Here is a 5,901-nt window from a genome sequence, read left to right on the forward strand (position 1 = left end):
CCCAGCCACACCCCAAGGGTCTTTCCCCAGGTCTCCTTTTTTTCGTTATTCTGGATGCTTTCATATCTGGGCCCTAGCAGACCCTGAAGAGCCTCCCCCTCCCAGAGTTAGCCAATTCCTAGAGATAGTAGCAGCGTGCTTCTCAAATGCAAACCAGTCCATCTAGACCCCATACCTCACCACCTCCTTTATCCGGCCCTCATACTGCAGGCCACCATCCACCTGCTGTCACCCCAGGGCCAGGTACCCCTAGGGCAGAGGTGGAGAACATCCAGCCATCTAAGGCCCACAAGGTCATCTGGTCTGGCCCTGCCAAGGCAACTACAGGAAGACTAGGAATTCAACAAATCTAGGAGCTTTTTTCATAGCAACATAAGTTTGTATTAAGTGAATTATACTAAGTGAATGATGCTATTAATATCCAAATCCAAATGGCCCTTGGCCAAAAAAAGGTTCCCCACCCCTGCCCTAGGGGGACAGCCCCCCCCCCCCATACTGCAGAGCCACTGAAACCATTCAAACTAGCCAATCCTAAGACTGCTTACCTGCCTTACCCATTCCTTCCCTCAAAAACCACAGCAAAGGCCTGTGCCCACTGTTCCCCCATCTCTCCCCTCAGACATGCTTCCCCATGGTGTGGCTTGCCCCCTCCTCTTGGGATCTGTGAGAATAAAAAATGTCTTTTCAATGGAAGTCATCTCCTGATCTACTGGCCTTGCCACCTGAATAATAATAATAAAATCTATATTTTAAAACACCAGCCCCCTTACCCTGCATTGTCCTTCTCTAAAACCTGTATTATCCCCCAACACATTATGTATTTATTTGTTCATGGTCTTTCTTTTTCCACTAGATGGCCAGCCCCGTGGGGATACAGCAGTATCCCCAGTCTCCGATAACACCTGGCACATAGTAGGAGCTTAGTAAATACTTGCTGAATAAATGAATTCTGGAGTCCCTTACTTCTGTACAGAGTCCCATAAAACACACAAACATATCAGCCATATTTGTTCATCTAGTTCGTGGCGTGAATCTTATTACCATCCATTCCTATTTGCCGACACCACAATTTTGATGGGCAAACTACCCACCCCCCAGAGCCACCCAATGATTTCTGCTTGGAGACAACCTCTATCATGTGAGTTTAGTCCTCCATTAACATCCTTGTATTTTGAGTTAAATGTATGAAAAGATACTATAGGACTTTGTTTTGAAACCATAAACCAGAGCCTGAAAGATTATTTTTTTCATTTTCTTTTCTGGAAAGAACATGCTGCTCACCCAAATGACCTATAAAAGTCCAAATAAATAAGTTTGTTGAAATAAATTTAAAGCTACAACTGGCCTTATTTAAAAAAAAAACAGGGGAAGAATAACCTGATGGGACTATATTACTTGGTAGCTATTGGTATTCCATCATGTTTATTATTATATATGCATGGAACCCAAAAACAAGTAGAATCATTCTCTACGTGACAAATCGGCCTAATAGGTGGCCAAAATCACTGCTAAATGGACAGAAGCTATTTCTCCACAAAGTCGATGAAGAGGGAAATGCCTCCTCACTTTAGAGGCTCAGGGCTCTTTGCAATTGGCATAAAAATTACTCAGCAGTGACAGTCAACCCAGGTACCTGGGGATGGTTGTGGGGAGGGGAGGGAGCCTGCGGGAAAGAAGCAACTCCTTTATTCCGTTGCCCTCAGCTATTGGCTCTTTCTTGTTCCATCGGGGCTGGGTCTGAATGAGAAGCCCAGCAAGGGTCCTGTGGGCGTCAGCACCAAGACACCTTCGACAGCACGAGTGTCCTGAAGCTGAACGTGGCACTCTGGCCAACCAGGCACACTGGCCTTTGGAGCGGGCAATCCATATCGTTCTCTTCATTTGAACCATCCCAGACAGGCACGTCCTATTCTGTGAGGGTGACAACCTGGAGTGGCAGACAGTGTTGCAAGTCCCGAACCAACAGAATGATCTTGGGCTTTGGAGCCAAAGAATCTCAAGGTCAATTCCCTGACAAGCCACTGCCTTGGTGTGTGTCTCTGGGCAAGTTACTCAACCTCATTTTCATCCTCTATGAGGATTAAATGAAATAAAGAATTTAAAGCACTAAGAACTGGCCCATCGTAAGTGCTCAATAAATAGCGGCTATTACTATTATTGTTAACTGGAGGCCCAGCGCGCAAAATCGTGCAGGACCCATCAATGCACCTCCCGGTGACTGGTCGTTTGGTTGATACGGCGTTACGGCGTTACAGCCGGTGGCTTTTTATAATATAGATTATCCCCCCCCCCCAAACTCAACGAGCAGCAGCGAATAGGGTTTGATAAATTAATAGCGCACACGAGATAATGAGAGCATGCTCTAGCCTGGTTTTGTGCAGCATTTCCAGGGACTTTCACACATTCCTCATTTGCCTGCACAGCGGCGGCTGCTGATTGCAAGTGAGTTTTCACACTTTGTTACAACAGACTCGGCAGAACCACAATCTGGAGATCTTTTCATTAGCAGGTGGGTAATGAATGCGGGGGACTGCATCGTTAGGCAGTTACTCTGGGATCTGGATTTTTGCCCCTGCCCTCCCCCGTGGCCAGCATGTACTCCTCTGCTGTGACCCACGGCTGGGTGGCCCTGGGCTGGTCACCGAACTTCTCTGAACACTGTTTTCCTCATCTGGATATAAGGGGCAGTGATAATGCCTTCCTCCAAGGGCTGAGTGAGGCCGGGGAGAGGACCAAATGAGAGAAGGCGGTGCCTGGCAAAGAGGAGATATTTAGTGATAGTTCCTTCCTAAAGCCATTTTGTAAACATTAACATGGACATGGTATCAGACAGGATTATTATGATTCCAACTAGCAGAAAACCCAACTCAAACTGTCTCGGGGGGGTGGAGGGGAGGGAATGTGGTGCTGGAGCAAAGAGTTTGAAGAGAGGACATTCCTAGGCTCACGTAACTGAAAAGTCCCACGGTCATGCCAGCTTCAGGTGCAGCTCAATGTCACCAGGAGTCCGTTCCCTCCTTCTTACAATCGCCATCTGGTCGGCTTCACTCCCGTCCCACCTGCCAGCTCAGGATTCAGATGCCCAGTCGCTCATCTTCTCAAGTTCACGTCCAACAGGAAAGAGCAAGCTACCTTTCGATTAGCTCCTGCCAGATTCTGAGATTCACTCTGATTGGCGTAGAGTAGACCATGTGTCCACCCTAGCGTAGACCATGTGTCCACCCGATCAGTGAGGTCATGAGGAGCCGATGCTCTCATTGGCCAGGCCCTGGGGACATGCTATATGTAAACAGGCAGAGCCAGGAGTGTCCCTCTATCGCCCCTACTGAGAAAGCCTAACATTGCACTCAGGGCAAAGGAGAGATGCTCAGTAAGGAACTCTGTCCATTATGGCAAGAGTGGGTATCAGACAGGCAATGAATTGGTAATCGGCACTCATCCCAAGGCCTGGAGCTGTAGAGGCATCCTCCTGGGAGGAGCTTTGGTCAGAGAGGAAGCACAGCGGCAGCCCAGAGGAGGAAGAAAACAGTTAATAAACCCCCATCCCCCGTCTTCTGCCAGTGCCCTCCTTTGCAGACCCAGCCAGAAGCCAGGAGGCAGAACGCCTGCCCGAGTGATGCAGGCCCCAACAGTCAGCCTCCCGGGGCAGAGACGGGTCTGGGGAATGCCCAGCTCAGGGGGCACTGTCACTATCCCCATTTTACAGTTAGGATAAGGGACTAGCCACGGTCACACATGACCTGGCTCTGCCCGGCTGAACCACCCGGCCCTGGCGCCTTCCTCCGTGAGCAGCAGCCAGAGGGACCAGGGGCGGTGGGGGAGCTAGAACAGAGACTCCTTCAAACAAGAAAAAGCATTCCTAGAAGCCCAAATGGCAATGCTGTCCCTCCTAGCCATTTCAGCAAACCTGCCCCTGCTTGCTCAGGAGAGGGAGGGAGAAAAATAATCATTTCCATCTATTTCTAGCAGGCGGGCCAGCAAGAGTTCTCATTCTCCCCTGGCCTGCCTTTTCATTTGCACGTTGACCCAGGCTGCTGTGAGGTGAAAAGTAAGTGGGAAAAAGAGGAGGAAAGAGGAGGAGAGAGAGTAATGCAAAATGCAATCACACTGCACCCAAGCTGGAGGGACGAGAAATCAGAAAGCAAACCCAGTGACCGGAGCCTGTGACGGATGCTGCCTGCCAGTGGCATGCGTAGATCTTAGGGAAATATATACAGGGTGCCCCCCCCCCAAAAAATGTATACACACTTTGAATAATTATAAAGGCAGAATACATTTCAATTTCAAAATGTAATAGAATCTACAGCTATCAGCTGTTACAGTGTGTATACATTTTGGGGGGACACCCTGTTTTCACAACTGGTTTGCCCTGCAACCCTGGGCCCTGGACAATCCAGTAGGAAGGGGTTGTGTTTCCCTCAGGAATACAGATGTGCTTTTGGGGTGGTCACAGACTCTCTCCTTGTTGGGGCTGCTGGTTTGCAGGAGCTGGTTTACAGTGAGCCTGCGTGTGCTCTCAACCCTTGCTGCTCAAACTGTGGTGCGTGGTCCAGTGGCACCCACGCCCCTGGGAGGCATTAGAAGCACAGACTCTGTATCGGATTGCAATAGAAGCCTATTATACTGAAATACAGCTTTACCAAAGTATTTTTAAAACAAATAAATTGTTCAGTAATAAATAACCCCATTTTTTACTAACCCCATTAATTAACAAGATATAGCCATGGTTCTAATAATTACCATAATTTGGAGATATTTCTGAGCATTAACAATATTTCAAGATATCTTCATATGTATTCAGCATGTGTAATGTAACATGAAAATATTGGGATTTTATTGATAACAAGAGGCCCAGTGTACAACATTTGTGCACTGGGGGGTGGGGTTCCAGACTGCCGGGACCCCTTGGGGGATGTCTGACTGCCAGCTTAGGCCCGCTCCCCGAGGAACGGGCCTAAGCCGGCAGTCAGACACCCCCCAAAGGGTCCTTAGTGCTGCCACAGATGCAAGAGAGGCTACTGCCACCACCGCTGCACTCGCCAGCCATGAGCCCTACTTCTGGCTGAGTGGCGCTCCCCCTGTGGGAGTGCACTGACCACCAGGGGGCAGCTCCTGCGTTGAGCATCTGCCCCCTGGTGGTCAGTGCACATCATAGCAACCGGTTTTCCTGCGGTTCGGTCAATTTGCATATTAGCCTTTTATTATATAGGCTAGGCAATGGTGTAGGGGAGGAAAATACTCTTTTTCCTTCTACCCTCAGTTCTCAGCTGGACTCTAACAAAATAGAGTAACAAGAGAACAGCATAAAGTTTATTTAACAAAAATTGTATGTGCCACAGAACTCCTAGGGAGATAAAGACCCAAATTGGAGACTATCCCTAATATTCTAGGTTGAACAAAGGATAGCGATGGTGGAAAAGTCACTAAAATATATAGGGAGGCTGGAGGAAGATGAGTTATTTTCACAAGCCCCTTTGTACAGATTTTTCTTCGCCTCAACTCCACGTCTCTGGGGATAAGGATGTTTCTTCCTTCCTGGTACAAGGGTAGGGGGGCGGGCATCTCTCACATGGGAGACTGCGTCCAGCCCAAAGAATCCTTTTATTGGCACCACACATTGTATGCTGAGTCACTAACATTTTAAAACCTGGAGCTTTTACATAAAAATCTAGATTCCAGGCTTCTTGGCAGGAGCGGCCTGCATTCCCACTGAGCAGCTGATAAACAGCTGTCCCTTTAAATGGCCCTATGCTGCCCTGTGCCCATGGCTCAGAGTCTCCACCAGCAGCAGGCAGACCATCCATCCCTGTTTGACCTCCAGCTAAAGTGTTCATTGTAATGCTTCTTATAAGAGAAAACTCTCTCTGTACTTAGGATGCTTACCCAACGTGGGGAAAAGAA

The sequence above is a fragment of the Myotis lucifugus genome, unplaced genomic scaffold (genome assembly GCF_000147115.1).
Source record: "Myotis lucifugus unplaced genomic scaffold, Myoluc2.0 scaffold_215, whole genome shotgun sequence".
In the NCBI taxonomy this organism is placed as follows: Eukaryota; Metazoa; Chordata; class Mammalia; order Chiroptera; family Vespertilionidae; genus Myotis; species Myotis lucifugus.